General features: G+C 39.5%; 1 protein-coding gene across 2 annotated transcripts in view; it reads left to right on the top strand.

Annotated features, from left to right (window-relative positions):
• Positions 1 to 19,766, top strand: part of LOC102684840 (zinc finger E-box-binding homeobox 2-like) — a 57,272-nt gene that overhangs the window by 21,530 nt on the left and 15,976 nt on the right. Inside the window, exon 1 of one of the 2 annotated variants that reach the window (XM_015344115.2) lies at positions 11,911 to 12,129. The exons of the other annotated variant lie outside the window; for it this stretch is intronic. The gene's annotated coding sequence lies outside the window, so the exon portion shown is untranslated. Of the gene's footprint in view, positions 1 to 11,910; positions 12,130 to 19,766 lie in introns of those variants that run through there. 2 annotated transcript variants of the gene reach the window in all.

The raw sequence follows: 19,766 nt of genomic DNA, 5'->3' as shown, positions 1-19,766 counted from the left end.
TTACTAATAATCTGGTATAACGGGTCATATATAAATAAGAAATATCATACCAAAGAGAAGGCCCTGTTAGACATCACTTATCTAGACAATAACAGCACATTTCCTTTTAAGGTGAGCTATTTAAATGACTATAGATTTAAATACAGCAAAACCAGGATGGAGACAATATGTGTCTATATTTAATCAGTAATTTGTTACTCTTAACAGATTCTGAGCAGATTCTGTACTACAAGCTCATCAAAATGACTGAAATTTTTTAAGACATTGTTTTAAAAGATATTTTAGCCACACGTATCTCAGTAACTGTTAAGGACTACCTCATTAGATTTCTTAGTGAGAATGGGAAGATTTTATGTTGGTCTATAATTGCCTGGATCTGAACAATCCAAGTTAGGTATTTTATGGTGAGTGACATTCAAGACTATTTTGAGAAAATATATTTCTGATTCCCATTTTCTACTTTACAGTCAATATTAATTTTTGAAAGATGTTTAGAGAAAAGGATCCATCACAGATTCACTCTGCCTATCAGGAATTTTGTAAGACAGAGACATAGGCCAGAAATTGTTCACCAATAATCTCTTTTCTAGATTTTTTCACTGTCATCTGTCAATAGAAAAATAAGGATTTACCATTTTACTTTGCAGGAAAAAGGGATCCTGATTCTCTGTAAGATCTTGTGGGCTTGTTCTCCATTTACACAGGTTATTTTTCTTGGGGTGCGTGGCAGCATTCATCTAAGGCACTGAATGTTTTCATATTGCTAATCTTGTGCTGATCGGGGCAACTCGGTAAGAGACAGAGAATGTACCGGTGCAGACGAAATAGACCTTATATTTAATAAATTACATTTCTTGATAATGCGAGACCCTTCTCTATTGGGGGATGGTAATAAACTTTTTCAGCATGGAATAAACCTTTACTTGTTCCTTTATAAAAAAATATATGTACATTTAAGCCTTGTGAGGTTACCAGATCTAAAGTACATTCACCAATCTGTAACACCATCACATCAGAGGATTGAGACTATATTTATTTTTCGCTCTGTCTGCTCTGGTGCTGAAGTGCACCATCTGATATAATAGTGGTCTCGCAAAGGGTTAATTAATGTTTCACTCTCCTACAGCTTACAAATATATATTTGTGGTGTATTTTCTACCTTTAATTTCTATGACACCCGTCAGTTTTATCATCATATCGAATCATGAAAACATTAATAAGCTTGCTGACTAATATGCACAACACAATTTGTACTGGTCCGCAAAATTTAAAGACAAACTCCCATCTGCAGCACAACACAAAATAGGCTACAGTATATAGCACATCTTTTATGTTGGCTGGATTGGCAATTTAAATTAAGAAATGTTCTCCGTAAATCAAGTTTGTACAAATTAATCATGTGAATCATTGCAGTGCCAGAAATGCAGGCAGCATGCAGTCTGATGGTTCTTAGTATTTTCCAAGGCCACTTGTGAGTGATTTTCTCTGGTTAAAAGCAGTGGGACTATACTGCTCTTGCACACATTAGTAGAAAGTAGTCTATGTCATTACAAAGCAAGACAGAGGCAATGTAATGGGTAATTCATCTTCTGCTCTGTCTTGTCTGCTTTTAAATGACTGTAATGCTAGGCGGAGAATAAATCTGCAGTGGAACTAGGTGATCGGAGGGCTAGTCCAGGGGACTAGAGTCCAGCATGCCCAGGCAGTGCACTAGAAATGCAGCAGGGCTGCAAACATGCAGTGCTAGACATGTGCCTGGGGAGCCAGCAGGAAGCCGCAGACTCGGGCTGAAGGAAGGAACAGATAGTCTCAGCGAGCAGCGAGGTTGGCTGTGCAGCTGAGGAGGAGACAGAAAGACAGAAAGAGTGATAGGGAGAGCAGGATCGCAGAGAGGAAGGGGCTCAGAGACAGGGAAAGGAAAAGTGATGAAAGCGCGAGAGCAAGAGAGGGAAGGGACCGGAGAGAGAAGGGGGCTCGGAGGAGGAGAGAGAGTGGGTGGCTGAGGTCTGTCTCCTTAGCTCTGTGCTGCTTTCTCTCTATCACTCACTCTCGCTGACATTGTGCAACATCATCTCTGACACAGCAGTCTGTAGGAGTAAAATTCAGACGTGCTGGAAAAAACAAACAGATCAAATCTTGCTCTTTTTTCTATGTCACGGTTTCGAGACACTGGTGCAGTTGCTGAAGTATATATATTTAGGAACTATAAAAAAAACATTATGCTTATCATCTGGCTCTTACATCAGCGTTATAAAGGGCACTAATACTGCTGATCCAAGGCAGATCTCAGTCATGGGTTCGTCATGTGTAAAGAATCCTTTCATGTAAGGGCCTCAGAGCTATTTAAATCATCATAAAATTGGAGCAAAATAGTGTAAGATGATGTTGACCAAAATTAAGAAGTTGTCACGGCATATCACATGCTGAGCAGAAAGGGGAAGGAAGCACAATACTGAGACCTATAAAACTTAAAATGGCCATCAGAATCATGAAGATAATAAAACTATTACAAAATACCAGCCCGAAAATGGAGCAGGGACATCGCACAGCCTCATCCGGCAGCAACAAGCTGATGCAGCTCGTTTGATGCAGACGATCATGCAGGAGGGGCTGGTATCTATTCCATGGACATTGCAATAATGTGGGCAGAACTGGGTCATTTACCCAGTGTTTGGATGGAAATGGCTTTCTGGGGCTTTTTTGTAAACAAAGCAAGCTAACAGCTCTGCAGGCCATTCACCACAGGGGCACACAGACAAAGGCGCCAGCAGCGTGCGCCCCCCCCCATGTGCACCTGCCCCGGCACTTCCACTCCACTGAGGCCCGGACCACCCGTTCGGCTGTTCTCACATTGGAAAGCAAACAAGATGAAAAACTAGAACACGAACGCAGCAACAAAGTCATCGGTCCTGTGTCCCAATTTACTGCAGGCATTTTCACCCTTTTTGGATCCAGTCCTTTGGCCAGGAGCAAACTGACAAAATGTTATTCTGCGGTGCCTTTTTACACAACTCAGCAAACACACAGTTGAATAACAGGGCTAGTCAAAAATTGAACCGATTAAGTTTTCAGCTGTGGTCCAATAGTTACATTTTCTAGACATTTACAATAAATAATAATGTTGTAAATCGGCTATCTTGAAGTAACAGAGTGCACTGTTCTAGTGATTGCTTTTTAAAAGGATTAAAACACAATGTTTAGTCCTGGGTAGATGCAACAATGAAAAATAATTGCCATCAAATCAAACTCAAGGTTCTAACAAGCACCTAGTTCTGCTAATTTAAAAAGCCAATTAAATAATACTATCAAAAAATGCTAGAAGAAACCATTTTATTTTTGACTGAACACTGCCATTTTGAATTGCATCAAGTCATTTTTATCGTACACAACATCTTGGCATTATCAAAATTCATCGCTGCTAACCATGCAATGCTTTAGAAATGACAGCATGGAAAGACATGGGTTAATACGACTCAGCTATGATTAATTAAATTAATGAGATAACCTTATGAGCCACCTCTGATTGCATGCATTAGGACGGGTCCAATTGCCAACACAAGACTGCAGGAAGTGAAACTGACTTTGTTGTCAATTGTGGCTTAAATGTTATCTGTTTTTGCTCTCTCTGATCAACTTTTTTTTTCTCTTGACATTTCCTTATTAAAAACAAAAATAGCTCACACGTCTTGATTCTACCCATGATAGTGCGCAAGACATTTTCAGCAGCAGAGAACTTTTTCTTTTAAAAACAAGACATGGCTTGTAATTCCAAAAAGCAACCAGTTTTGGTATCTCTGCACATGTCCATATAGTTCAGGTGGGTAGCTGCGTCAGCATGCGTAGGCTGCAAAGGAACAAGTAATAGGTTTATTCCATGCTGAAAAAAAAAAGAAAGAGAACACAACGTTTCGGCCGTGGAGCCTTCTTCAGGTGTGAGGAAGAACATGTCCATATAGACAGCTACTCAATGAATAAAACAATTACATTTCAACAGGATCTTGTCAAAGTGTGATTGTTGCACCTTACTCGTACGTTGTGTAAGTCAGTGTACAGTACATGTGCTCAACAAACGCCTTACACATACGAATGGCGAGGATTCTTTCTCATAAGTCAAACCCCCCTTGCCAAATTAATTTAAAAAATCATCCTTTTTCCTTCTATTTTCCGCTGAAGTCTGAAGTGAAAGAAATGTACACAAGCTGAGAAATGAGCGGTTTTGTGCTTTTGCAGCCAAAATTAAAGTGTCCTAGTCTTGCAGTCACCTAGGACTAAGCCTGTGCTTTCCAGTCTGCACGTTGTATGCATGTTGGACTTTAAGTTGCTTCAACTCTTAATACCTTGACTTATTAGACTTTTTAAATGATTTACACTCAGGTAAAGATGAAGTTTTCAAACTACAGTACAACAGTACACAAAGCAACATTTAAGACGTGTCAAGAACTGAAAATACTTAAAAAAGTGTCAATAAAAACTACATGCGTATAGTTTATATTAAAATTATTTATATTTTGGCTTCAATCAATTATTAGAGAGCCGAAGTGCAATAAAAAAAGCAGCAGACCCTGGAGTCAAGAGCACCTGGACCAGGAATTTCCCTGCACTTAGCTGAACTCCTGCTGGTTTCACAGAGGACCGGTGGCGAGAGCCGAACAAGGCGGAAGGTGCCACAGCACAGCCTGGCGATCTCTACCGCTGCGCCCCAGCAGAGCTACAGTATAGCCCATAACCCGCAGGCAGGGGGTGGCACAAACATGCCCAGCATTAGAAGGAAGCCAAACTGTTGGGGAAAAAAATGACGAACGCAGTGAGCGAACGTGGAAACGGGGAAGAAGAGGTTAAACTTCACCATGATAAAGCAGTGACGCTTAATGTTGTTAAGAGCGTGGGACAGCTCGGTAAAGGTGAAGCACAGCCCCTGCGAAGAGTGGCCCGCGTGGGGAGGAGGGGGGAGGTATTACAATTTGCGAATAACGCTTCGCCACAATGAGCTCTCCGAACAGCATTCACATGTCAAGAGCAGATGTGGAGCCGCAGTGCTTTGTACCGCTTGTACAGTACAGTAAAATTCCTAGACAGGGTGGTGTCCTTCACATTTCAGAGAGAAAGAGGGGGAAAAAGGAAAAGAAGAAGAAAGAAAACTAGCAGATTTACGGTTTTGTTTTTTGTTTCTTTTCCGTTAAGTGGTCTCGCGGCTCGGTGGAGTTTTGTTAGAAGCAGCTTGCTCTCGTTTCCACACAGGGACTTCCCCAGAGGTGTTTTTTCCTTTGCTGTGTCATTTTAATATATGTGGGAGGACCAGCTCGAGGGCAGTCACCGGCACACACACACACGTACGTTGATATTCACACGCATTGGCACTGTGACGAGAGCAAACGCAGTTTAGAGGCGCTGACTCAGACAGCAGGGTCCAGCGCATGGATAGGGACAGAAGAGTGCTCTGGCAGGCTAATATGTGCATGCACGAAAAGCGTAGAGTGGGCACCAGGTCATGAGCCAGACGGACAGATTCATAGCAACACAAGACTAGTGCCACACAAAGAAACTGCTGGAATGCCACAGACACGCACCCACACAGAAAAACAAAACAACAGGCACACTGACAGGTACATGGGCAGCCACACAGCCACACAAGCAGAAAGATTTTCACACTGGGGTACAGCAAAGCGCACACAGGAGGATTCAAGCAGATAGGCTGATGCATAGACATGACCACAAAGCCAGAAGTAGGCAGTTTAAGATAATGGGCACGGATTTAAGTCACACATGTGGAGTTCTCTTAATTTCAAAATTACTCCATGATCTGGTTTTAAAGATTATAATGGCTTGTTCCAAAATATTGAGCCTTGGGGACACCCTACTTTAATTTAGGTTAATAGGTTAACATTTGGTTAATTAGACCATTTTGAATCAGTCCTCCCAAATGATTCAAAGCTACTGATATAACCTGTTAAAGGAACAGAGTTGACGGCACAGTGTCTCATATTACCGTAATGACCAATACAGAACATCCTGGGATTAACCACATCTGAACACACTTGATTTTAGAATTTCATGCTAATTTAAGTTAATTAAACAAGGGATTGCACTTCTGTCTCCTAATACTAATTTGTTACTAATTCTTGTTCAAAATACAGTTCCATAAGTGAGAAGTTTGCATCGGGTGATAACGTGCAGCCGAGACTGTAAAGTCATCCTTAAATGCTGAATAACCGAACAGTTGCTGAAAGGAATTAAGGTTGCAGTCTGTGAAGATGCAGTGAATCAGTTTTTAAATGAGCAGCCCACAGGAGGTGATTCACATAACATTTAATGTCAAAGTATTACAAGCATCCGTTTTTCAAAATTGTTTTTGTACTAAATGAATGATAAATTGACTTTCATTCATCCGACCTAAAATTGTACTTAGATTGCAAATTAAAAGAGAATTCAATATGAGCCAGGAATAGTACTTATAGTGACCAGTTAGCACAACAAACTCTTTATCAAAGCACGGGAATTTTCATTCTGTCCTGCAACAATATTCATCCCCACAAAAGGAGAAACTGCTTGCCCTGCAACAGCTGGTAGGCCGAGGAAGGATCACAGATGCAGCACTGATGGCTGTGACTCTGGGATCCAGTGAAGTCAGGTAGCACAGGTGGGATTATCTGATCATCAACAGAGGAGTGGAATGCGAATAAAGAGCTTCAGAGAGAAAAGAGAGCAGAAACTGGTGGAGAGAGGCGGTCGTGCCCATTCAGGATGAGTCAGATGAAATTTTCTATGTCGCGCTGTCGTCTTCTGTAAGTCATCACCAGAACAAGGTGGTGGTGGTGGTGGGACAATTTTAAAATTGGTGGCTGGAGATCTCGGTGTAGTTCTGTCGAGCAGAGACCACACTGACTAAACCCCCTCTTCACAAACGCTGAGCAGTGTTTTTTTGTTGTTTTGTTATTGCTTTTTTGCTGCAGCAAGTTCTGGCAGTGTAGCGTATTGACATTTAGGTTAACAGTCAGCAGAAGCTGGATGCCGTGCAGATGCAACGTCTTGGTTCGCTGTTAGGCGAAGTGCTGCTGGTTTGGTCTCGTTATTAGTTGTGCGCAGGGGGGCTGGTCTTGGACGCATTGTCTAGGCCCACTGAGGGGCTATTATTTTTAAAGAACGTACAGTACCTTTCTCTGTTTGTAGGAAATGCTGCTGATATTTGTGCATCCTACAGTAGATAAGTGAGTGACATAGTGAAGATTCATGGCCCTTTACGTTTTTGATACTTTTCATTACAATAAGGTGTTACACATAGCTCGTCTGGGTCCAGTTCTTTCATATTTTATCATGAGCATTTTCCATATAAGCCTGTGCTAATATTTTACTTGCATTGTTATTTGTTGTGTGCTAACCATTCCAGCAATAAACAGCAACGGAACAACTCTCTCTGGGTGCAGTCATGTTCAGAGAGGAATCACATATGTTTTCAGCAGGGCACCCTCTTCAACTATGTACACCTAAACCTGTGTACAACAACATCACTGGGGTCAGTGAAAATGGGCACCCTGCAGAAAACCTTTCAGAGCCGACGAGCAGACAAGTTCCATGTGACAAAGCACGGACCTTATCATTGAGCTTGCACAATGATCTAGATTCATTTAGTGAAAAAAGCAAGTGAATTGCACATTCTCATTTGCAAACATGATGCGGACGGTACTGATAGAGCACACGACAGCTGTGAATTTTACTGGAGCAATTCAAGTGAAGTACTGTGCTCTAGGGCCCAACATCAGGAGCCCAGCTGGAGTTTGAACCCCCAACGATCATATTACATAGCCAGCGCCATAACCCCAGCTCCACAGGTCGAGTGGCTTTCATTTTTATAGAAGCATTTACTGAAAAATCATGAAGCACCTTGCAATGTGACAGAAGGGATTTCAGGTAGAGAATATACCTCTATATTACTGTAGGACTGGAGCAGCACATTTGTGACTGATGCTTTACATTAAGTAGCAAGGTCTGCATCTTATTTCTAGAAAAAAAATCAAATTACTTAGTGTCCTGCTAAAGACTACATAAAATGGTCACAAATAAAATGAGACCATCATATTTGTAACCATCTAGTTAATTTGTTTTTTGTAGCTAATTATCCAACAGATTCCTAAAACTGTTCCTAACTTCAACAGGTTATTACTTTTTATTCCAAGCAACTTACAGTAAATGTATGCCCTTTTGTATAGCAGGGAGTTTTGCTGGAGCAACCCCAGTGAAATATGTTGCTCAGAGGATGTGATAGCAGTGCTGCACCCAGAGCTGAAATCCATAGCCATATCAGTTGCAAATCGAGAACCCTAACAGTCTTCCACCTTGATGTGATTTGGTGTGTGGTGCTGATGTACAGTAAACATTTAAATAGGTGTGCGGGAAAAACAAGTTTGCACACTGTACGATGCACCTTGTGCTTTAGAGGATTGTAGGTGTACACGTTTTCCGTCTGGCATTAACGCGCAATTAATTTCCCTGCATTTGTTCTTTTTCAAAAGCTGATTAGAACCCAGAAAGAAGAGAGGAGCACAAAGAGCGCATAACTAACAACGTAAATAACAGTGATGAAAAACAGCTGGTTTGAGCTACCTCTCAAAGCCCTACGGTGATGTTTTTAGCTCAAAACTGCACACTGCCTCTGGCACAACAAGACCTACTCGTTGAGAGAGGAATTTCTAATTGCACTTGAAAGTTCAGCACCCCCCCCAGATGAGCACAGACGTTAGGAAATCTAAGACAACAAAACAACAACAAGGGCAACGAAGATGAAAATAAATAAAACAAAATCAAACAAATCTCCCTGCAGGGAAACAGACCCATTTGGAATGTGAGAGAGACCAGGGAGAATGACACCAAGTCTTAATTCAAACCAGTACTCAGGGTTTTTCTTTTTTCTTTTTTTTACAAACGAGCATGTTCCTCATATTCAAAAACCCATGTGAAATACATCTTCTAGTCCCCATTGTTTGTTTTTAAAAATGAAATTGACCTGTTTAGTCATTCCATCTATTAATCCTATCTGTATCTTGAAAGACCTACTCAATTTCAGAAACTGGTCGCAATATGTGGAATCAAGAGTGCTTTCCACCCGTTTCCTGAAGCTGCATTGCAAAGCAAATGTCCTTAACAGAAAAAAATACATTCACGTCTAGTCCTCAGATTTTTGCGTTTGCTTTTTTCGGGTGGGGTGTGTGCAACGCGCATTTAATAAATCATTAAATCCTTTTGGCCGCGAATATAAGGAACGTAATAAGGGAGTCCTGCTACAACAAATCTTCAGCTTGTGAATTTTAATTTTAAAAAATATATCAAGTGCTGGAAGTTTTCTACCACGAAGACGTCACTTTATCAACTCCATCATTTTATCTGTTCAGACCAAGCAAAAGTATCTGATCGTCTTTTTTGCAACAAGTCTTTAAATAGTCAGATTGACTGTTACATGGTGCACGCACTTTACAAATTCATATGGTTTATATGCATACATGCACACACTGACAATATTAGTCTAAGTGCAGCCTTGTGCTCTTTGAGAAAAAAAAAAGTTTGCAGAGACCAACATTTTTATGGAGCTTGTGCAAGTGATCGCAGCTCTTAACTTCAGAACTAGATTTTAAAATTGAAACAATCGGAATTTTATAACACCCTTACTGGACCTTAAGGATGAACAATCGTCAAATAAATTTAAAGCTAGATGTAATCAGGAGATCTCAAGTGGCCTAACCTGGGGTAAAGGTGTTCCCTTGGTGCGCAGGTCGAGATCTATGACCTATGCACAGTTCTGCAACATCTGAGTCATGTCATGCCAACTCCCCAATTCCCAAAGATTCCCGAAAAAGTGGTGCTTGCTGCAGGTAAGGAATTAGTTGGGATTAGTCAGACAGGGCTTTCTTGGCTTCCAGTGAAGGTGACCCATGCAGTTTCCTGAATATGTGTCATGTTGTAATGTTGTAGTGATGTCATGAGGGATTAGCTTGTCCTCCAAACTGCACAAAACCTCCCGTACAACATACAAAGACTTCACCTCCTTTGTGACATTGCAATTCAACCAGGAGGTTATTACAAGTGTATGTTGTATTTATTATAGTTAGACACTTGTTTTACTTGACATGCATAGCACTGTCCTTGTATTGCTGAGTCTGTTTTGTTTTATGGACATAATCCCTGTTCCTGCCTTAATAAACACTCATTTGCTATTACACGTGGATCTCGTCGCCTTCATTAATACCCACGCTTACACAGTGTACCAAACAGAACGATGTCTGTGCTTTAGTGGGCAATGTGAATACTGCCGTACACAAAGGCACTGTAATTCTGTGGGCTTCTCCTTTGTAATTTTCAGTTCTGTTTTCAGCTGGGCCGCAATTGTGAAACACTGAAATTGTCATACATTTAATAACTGGTCATATTTGAAATTTGGTTTTAATGAACTGAATAAAGAGATTAAGGGTTGAAATATGAGTAAGGTCAGAATACAGTACTGCGATTGTAGATGCTTTTATCTCCCATTTATTGGATTGAATTGTTTTGCAAGGAACGTTTCACTGCAATTCCTGAAGTACATTCCTGTTTATACTATTGGTTCCCTGTTCGTTACTCACCAACAGGTTCATCGGATTAGAACTGCTCTGCTCTGAGCTGAAACATGATTTTAAACAGAAATCACTTTTGATTTCAGAGAATTTGAAGTTGACTTACACTCTCAGACTGCAGAATTTAATGTTTTTACTCAATAAATATTTTACACATTTCACTGAATAACGAGGGTGTGCAATCAGTTATGTTTCCAAACCCAAACGATTTTATCTAATCTCTGTTTTTACAGCGCAGTGGAAGTGATAGTGACTCTTCTGAACTATTTTACTGCAGGGGCTTGATCCCGAGCCTATATTCTGTTACTCGGGTGCTGCTGACTCATTAGAAAGAATACGGATGAGAAGGGACCATTGGGCACACATAAGTCAGTTGTTTTTTTCTATAGCTAATTAATCCAAGAATCTCATATGGCGCATCCGTACCAGCAGCAGGAAAGAACAGCACTACCAGATAAAAATATGATACATGGATAAAACTAACTTAGGAGTTGCAAATAATACAGTATGTTTAAACAATTTAGGAATTAAATATATGTAACATATAGTTATATGTTATGTTGTACAGCCTCTTGTTTTGATAAGGTCAGTGCAGCATTCATGACCTGCCTGTTATCCCCATATAGTTCTATAAGGGTATGCACAATCCTGAAGAATAAACTCCCATTTTACTCAGCACAGAAATGTTGTAATATATTTAATGTCACACTGCATTCACCCCTAGTAAACCCAAACACTCTGTGTTACGGATTATAACTGTAGCCATTAGATGCAAAGAAAAGCAGAAAATGCATGCACCTCCAATCCTCACAGGTTACTGGTGGAGGAAGCATGTGCAAAACGGGTATTTTTGTTGCAACTCTAAATTGAGGAAATCATTCAAGAAAGGTATCTGTTTTGAGATCCAAGCTCTGGAAGAGTTTACCAAAACTTTATGTGGACTTACATGTACAATGGTGAAACAAGTTGTGCTCAATTTCTCCGAAGCAGAAATACATCTACACAAATCTGACTTTCCTATCTATGATGAGCCTTTTAGATTGCATCAGAAGTTATTATTAGATCACTGATTTTATGATCTGACTTCATTTGGTTATCCAGAAATGACCACTGCCCTCCACCTAGGAGGAAACAGAAATCTGGGCGTAGACACTTTCCTTTGCCTTTGTGATGGGCCAGATCATTTTTTTCCCTCCTCCTCTTCCCCAAACCCCACCACCCCACCCCTCCTGGTCTTGCTGGGGCTTTCCTTGGTGCATTCTCTGTCACCCCACTGTGCACCTCATGTGCGCTAGGACAGGGAGGGCTTCTGGGCCTTCGAGCGTTTCGGCAAGATCGAGTGGGAGGTGTTTTTTCAGATGTGGTGGCTTTGAGTCATAGCTAGAATGTCAAACAGCGGCTTCAAATAATATAGCTGTTTTTTTTTTCTTCTTTAATGTAAAACATTCACCGTTGCTACACCAAGGCTGGGAGCAGGCACCAGGCACACAAATATTAAGGTTTTGTCATTCTCTTTGTACATCCATAAAAGGTAAAAAACAAATCCTTTCCTGCATTTTTTTTTGTTTGTTTTTAGCTGTCACGCTATCTAGTGCTTTGTTCGTATGCTTGAATGTGGCTACAGCAATTACAGGGAGTGAGAAACTTCATCAAGGTGAACAGCATAGTATAAGCACCCTGTATAACTACAGGTGTTTAGAAATTAATTTTAAATTATGGACTACATGTCCGAGCCTAATTTAGCATTTTTGCCGAGTATGTAGTGATATATGAATTGCACTGTGTTACTTGGCCAATGCTGACTCAAGCACAGCACTCTGGTTTCATTTTTAATACAGTAGATCAAATTTACTAAGTTGCTGGTCGCTAATCAAACAGAATGTATTTGCGTTCCAGATTTCTGTCCTATTCCTGTGCAATGCTCAACAGGTCCAATCAGGGGAATTCTTTTTTTTTATACATTTCTTTCTGAAGGGAACTGACTTTGTCTTGGGTGAAGAAATTCATAGTGATCTGGCCATGTTTTTGAAGATAAATGACAGATAACACTATTGAGAAAATGAATAGGGATTAATTCACGCCAATTTTCAATTTGTGTGTGTGTGTGGGGGGGTCCATCATTACAAAAATCAATTTAAAAAATCAGTCCCGTAGCAGAACAAAAAAAGTGTAGGCATGTTGTATTCACAAGAAATAATGCACGTTTGATAGTGACATAAGCAAGAGCTTTATGACACAATTCCAGGCAATCTTTATACATCATTTTTATTTGAGTGCTGCTTTATCTTGAGTTCCTAATGTGACACATGCTGAAGTTCATTATTTACCTTTCACAAGGACTGTCATGTTGAGCTCCACTTAACCTGTTCTTCTTGTGCATTTCAAAATTGAGCAACAAATACATTTTAAAAAAATACTTATGCCAAGCTGGTTTTTGGACTTTTCTACACCATCCATGAGGACAGCTAAGTCCTGATTGTAAGTAGGCAGGAACAACAAACCACACATAATTCTGACATTTAGCTTTCAACCAGATGCACTGATTTGGAGGTCCAGGCTGATGTTTTTACATGTGAATTAGCACATTTAGTTATCAAAATGTATTTACTGATAGAGTTGCTCAGCTGTGTCCACTTAACATTGCTGAGGTTTCATGACATTATTTTTAATTTTGTACTGTCAATGACTAGCAATCTGTCATCGAAAATGTGACATTTGTCCATGTTTCTATTTCATGTCATGACTGAAATTACACTGAAGTGCTTTTGTTGCCAGTTTGGAATCGGTGACTGTGATTTTCTGAAAGCTTTTAGAAATTGCTGACTTGCAGATGTAAAATGATCGCTGACTTTATAGAAAAAAGTAGGTCTTGATTACCAGCTTTCGGCAACATAATAACAGGTCCATTGCCACTATGGCTGAGACAAGAAAGTCTTTTCTTCTTAGTTCAATGGAAGTGTAAATGGGATGTTTTTAAATGTAGTATTTTTTGTTAACCTCACTCCAGACAATGCAATACACATATTTACCTTAAATTAACTGCAATCAATTATTTTGAGAAACACACAACCATTCAACTAAAATTAAATCAATCAATCAATCAACAAAGATAGGTTTACAATATTGTGATTTGCAATAAGAATGTAACAAAGCACTTAAGAACTAAAGACGATAATTTTTAAATAATAACAGCTCTGAATGTTTGGAATTTGCCACAGATTAACTCTGTTAAAAGGGACTTTTCTGACTGGTTGGAAAAATCCACGCCAGTCTTCTGAGTAATAAGTTGCTTGCTCCACAGATCTGAAAAGCTGAAACATCCCCAATACATTATTTGACTACATTTAAAGAGAGGGTCATCAAATGCTTAGCAAAAACAACACAAATTGAATAAATTAACATTTGAATAATTACATATAAACCCTCTGTTAAAGGCCTGGCATTTTAATTCTTACATAAGAATCAGATCATTCTCTGTTGTGGCGCATTGGGCTGCGAGATGGACTCCACTGCAGTGAATCAGGGGTTTAATGGATGTACTGTACATGTAACAAATAGGAACTCATTTTGATCAAAGTAAAAACAATCAGTTATCATTTCAACCAGACTCAGTGAATATTGCTTCCAAGGAAGAATGAATTATAAGGAAGAATGGGAAGCCCTTTTTATTGTTAAGATATTTTGATAAGTAGAAAAGTCATATAATTTCTAAAATCAAAATGGCTATATTTCTCTCAAAAAATAACAGCAAAAAAAAGAAGCTATTGAGCTATGTTATTGCGAAATAAGAAGAAGAAAGGCCTTTTCTAGGATGAATGCTATTCTATGGACATGGGGGAAAAATTCTGTGCTGGGAGATGCAGAACAGGTTTTGTGTTTTGCACCACCTGTCCAGTAGCTAACCTAGTTAAGGCTCTTGTGCGATCACTGCACATTCATACTGGAAAGGCCAGCCATGTGTTTTACAGTGCACAGGTTTTTACAGACGGTCACGCTCACTTGTAGGTGTGCTGTGGTGTGGGATTACTAATTTTAAAAAGCACAGTGTTATTCAGATGAAAGTGTGGCTCCTAGTGATCAATTTAGTCGGTTATAATGTTTATAGACCAAATTGATTTTTTTTTGCTATAATTTGCTCTTTTTATTGTTTTTTTTTTAATTGTGGTTCAGTCGTAAACCACTGATTGAAATATGTGCATGAAATTCATCGATATATACGTGCATCACATAAAGCAATATTTGTATCAAAGATTACAATTTCATAGAATGCTAAGACATGAATGTCGCAGGCCTTTATTGTTTTTGAAGGCAAGTAAAATAGCTGAACTTTAAGACAGCGAAGTAAAATGCCAGTTATTGCCTGTTTTTTAAAGCTTTTTTATTATAAAATGCACGTCAGTAAGCATGTCTGTCTGCTATAGAACTTATACTCACACCATATGAACTTTGCTGAACCTCCTCAAAATACTTCAAGTAAAACAGCCCAAAGTATTACCATTAAGTGTTCAAATAGCTTACACTTTACAAATAAATCTGCACAAAGAGTGCTCTGCTGCAAACACTAAGAGTATCCATCTTTCCTTACTTCACTTATTTCATATTTTTTATTAACGCCTTTTACACCTGAATAAGGCTTGCAGTGGCAAACAGAGGATTTGAGAAACAGAGGTTTGTTGAGAAAAATCTAACCATCTAAAGATAAAAATCTGAGACCAAATGGGTGAAAAAAAGCAAAGAATGGGAGATGCACAGTACAGATCCCAGTTTTCAGCACCAGCAAGGGTATGTTGCCTATACAGCAGGTCCTTCCTGCAAATATTCTAGCGCACCAACCTGGATATTTGGGAAATAGAAGTGCTGAGCAACGAAGCCGCTTTATTGTGAAAAATAATTCACTCATTTGCATTAGATTTAGGATGACGTTTTCTGCAGTGCTACAGGTAACACAGTTTCTTCTCTGCAGCCAGCGAAGTAACTCTGCAATGAACGCCAAGTGTTTGTGCCTGCTTAAATGCGGATTTTTTCATGCACTGGGTAGCTAATTTTGCACTAAGACTAAATCAAAACAAGAGAAAATAAAATATGTAAGAAAAAGGAAACTAATGCCTGTAGTTTATTTGGTCAATATATTTGTCATCAGAATGTTAGAATTCATCACTAGAATATAAAATCTACAATATGTATGTATATATTGTAAATATAAATGTATATAATACAGATATGTGATACAAAAAACAGAATTGGGTTTACAGTATTACATTTTAATCTGGCTCCTTCTGTTTGTCTGTGAATGACTAATGATTATTGTTTGAGCGTATACTTACAATAGTTACGTCTGCTGAGAGTTTAAACTTAGTTTACACATGATTGTCACATTATATCTTGTATTTCTATTATGTGTAAAACTGTGCTTTTCTGGGGGGGGGTTATTCACATAAAATGTTTTCAAGGTGACATTTTTTCAGCACAAATTTAAAGCCAGTGAAACTTCTAAATGCCCATAGTGAGGTGGGCGTGTAATTTTAACTCATGGTGGATTCTGCTAACCTTGCTTCATACTGGGTTATGTTATTTGCTGAGCTCTGACTTCTTTCTCGGTTCCAGTTGGCCCACAGAGAGCAGAAGTGTTCGGATTCAAAGTTTCATTCTGTACAGTACACTGCCACAACAATGGCAAAACAAAACCTTTTTCCTTTAGTTCTAAAAATTCAGCAGCAATAGAAGCAATAGCAGGTGAACCGTGTCTCATTGTAGTTTCACACAGGAACGGTAGTAGACATTACATTTCCACTACAGAAGACTGCAGTTACAGCGATGCTGAAGCACACAAGCGCTGACAAAGGGCAAAACCAAAAAAAATACTGCTTCCTGCCAGAGTACAGAACTACTGTAGACTGTCCGATTTGCTGAAATAAAACTACAGTAGTGTTCACAATGCTACCTCCATTATATCTGGAATTTTGACAGTGTTTTGACTTGTATATTAAAAAATAAAATGTATATATTTTAGCATTAAAAATAAAACTAGGACCTTCCTAGCTTAGGTCTCCATACTATTCTTACCGACTTAAAATATTAAAGAGTTTTAAAAGAATGGGAGTTGATATAATCATATTTTATGTAGCCCTTGCATGCAGTCTAATACAGTGCCCCTGGAGCAGTTGGGGTTAAGGGCCTTGCTAAGGAATCCTACTCCGTTGGGCCCCTGAGCAAGGCCCTTAACCCCAACTGCTCCAGGGGCGCCGTACAATGGCTGACCCTGCGCTCTGACCCCAGGCTCTCTCCCTGTCTGTGTGTCTCATGGAGAGCAAGCTGGGGTATGCGAAAAGATCACTCCTAATGCAAGACATTGTAAAGGGTTAATAAAGCGATGTTATAATAAAGACGAGACATTGAGAAACCCAATCTTATCCTAGCCGCAGGCTTTGCTCGCCTTAAATGAAAAAGTGTTTAATGGAAGCTTGAAAAATAAAATTTAGTGGAACATTTTTAATTTAAAATATCCTTTTTTAAAATAAAATTCACTATAGATGTAAACACTGTTTTCATAAGTGTTGTGAGATGTTTTCATCTCTGAGTCTAATCATCACGGGAACCAAATATTTGATCAATACATGACTTGAAAATCAGATTTCCATCCCATACATTACCTTAACTCACTGCTCTGGTTCTGCACTATCCCCGGTGTATATTTTATGTGATAAAATTATAACGCAACTTATTGCAATCCCATACAATAAAAAAAGTATACAGCTGTTTATTAAGATCGGAAAATCTCAGTCATCAAGTCTGTCAATGCAGTCTAAAATCACAAGCAACACAAGATGACTTCTGAGGCACCAGAATTTCATTTCACTTCACCGTTATCTCATCTGAACTTTAAAAATTAATCAGTCAAAAGCTCATATTGTCAGTCTATAGCCTAAAACGGCAAACGTGCCAATTTAAGATGCATTGATGCAAGTGCACGGCCCATGCTTGACGAGCAATCGTTTATTTCGAGTAAAGGAGGCTATGGAGGAGTGCGGGGTTTGACGGATGAGGTGTGCCATTGCAATTCCCTCATGTGTTTGTGACTGCGTTCCCGAGTCACTCAGCAGCGAGAATGGATCACACACGAGACAGCCTGGGACAGTGTACAGCCCAGTGCCTGCCTTTCTCGCTGCAAGACAGAACGGGACTCGTCTTCCTTTCACGTTCCTAAGTCAGTCAGCAACAGGTTTTGGGCTTGAACCTTTCCCCTGCAAATGAACTTGAATGATGATTTTATACTTAACAGCTACAGTGGATATAGTAGTGCACTGTATTCTGCATGGTACAGAAATATCAGAGTAACAGAGTCTTCCCGACTACTGTACGTACTGTACCTGTTCTATGGATAAAGAAATAGTAGGTACATTCCCTTGAAAAGCATGGACATGAACATGTTAAATTGTTATTATATAGGCTGAAAGTGCAGGACGCCCATGGAAGTCCAGTTACCTCCTCACTGCCAGCCATGACATGGGTGTGGCCTTCGAAGGGATACTGACACATTCACTCAGGCATTGTCTGAAGCGAACACTCATACTGAAACTACGTGCAAGTGAACTTGCAACACTTCAGCAATGAAGTGGTTATTCAGCTGGCTCCTTTGCTCCACAACCTTTAAAAACAAATATTATTCAGGTTGCACCAGTTTCTCTTCGTCTAGATGCAGATGGCCCCACACACACCTTGGTCACTTGCTCACCTACTGTATCACTGATTAGAACAATTTTAATATAACTGAAAAACTTCATTAGTCAGATCTACATTTATGTACTTTCTAGCTTTGATTGATGCATTCTCGCTTACAAAAAAAAAGGTCTATACATATGAAATATAGGAAAATTACTGTACATGTTTAGCCCCTCATAGCTGGGCATTGTCATGGCAGTTTCTCTCCAGGGCGCTCTATAGGTTTGTCACAGACGGGTGTTACAAGAACAGGCCGCTCCAGCTGGGCACCCATTTGGGCAGCAGGAACAGAACGGGTTAACGTAAAATAAGCAATGTATAAAATTTATCTTTTAATTTTTTGCCCGATAAATATTTATCTGAAAGCCACAGTAAATTACACCGAGATGTATAATTTAAAAACTATTTCCTTTTGTTTCTATCCATGCTCCTCTCACTAATGGCTAAAAAACCCAGCAAAGTCCCAGATTTCTCTCAGAGACTTTATTTAGAGTTTGTACAGGACTCCTGGGAAAATCAGCTGCCCATTTCCATACTTTAAATTACATGCCTCATCTTTTTTTCCTCAAGTTGAAACGAACTGGTGGAGAGAGGCAAGTACTCTTAGCTGTAAAATTAGAACAAGAAAAAAACATTTCCCTTTGAAACCCAACAAAGTGGAGTGCCTGGTTTAGTTAATGGAAAGTTTAGGGTAAAAGATCTTCCCAGCAAGAAGTTCTAAAATACATAACGACTGAAAAATATAAAAAAAAATTAAATTACGTGGAATTTCATCCAAGTACAAAGTACAAACAAAACCATTCACTTGCCGATTTACCAAACATTTTTAGACTACAGCCTTTGCTATCCACCCAAAAAAAGGAAATTAAGCCACATTTTATCCTGAAAGAAAGACGTTTTCTCAAAATGAGAAAAAATGTAAATAATCCAATTTATCTTATCTAAAAATAGGGAGCATTTTTCCCCTCGAAGGTAAAACCCTTTGATCTAACGTTTGAGAAATATGACTTTGCAAATGATAACCGCCAAGGTGGAGACTGTGGGTTGCCAAATGGCTGAAAAAAAAAGATAAGAGAGGGAGGAGGAGGGAAGCAGAGAGAGAGAGAGAGAGATAGGAGTAGGTGTGCAGAAATAAAAACCAGCGACGTTGCAGTTTTCGTGTGGCGTATGGATGCATAATGCAGACCAGCGCGTTCTTCTCAGTCTGGCTGGAGGATGTGTCCAATGTAGGGGTCTCCACCTACCACACAGGGGTCTGCGTACCCCTGAAATACTGTGCCAAGGCAGAGCGGTCCCTCAAAGAGAGCCTCTGTATAGGACCGCGGCAGACGCGGCAGGAAGCGCTGCTGCCCCTGATTGAACATCTCTGTGGTCATTTGGCACACTTTAAATTGATATTTATTCCTTGAATTTAAATGTGAGGGGATGTCAAAGTGTTTTATATATGGG

Source organism: Lepisosteus oculatus, chromosome 1, assembly GCF_040954835.1.
Source record: "Lepisosteus oculatus isolate fLepOcu1 chromosome 1, fLepOcu1.hap2, whole genome shotgun sequence".
In the NCBI taxonomy this organism is placed as follows: domain Eukaryota; kingdom Metazoa; phylum Chordata; class Actinopteri; order Semionotiformes; family Lepisosteidae; genus Lepisosteus; species Lepisosteus oculatus.
Note: the sequence above shows the minus strand (reverse complement) of the source record. Positions and strands in the feature narration are given on the sequence as shown.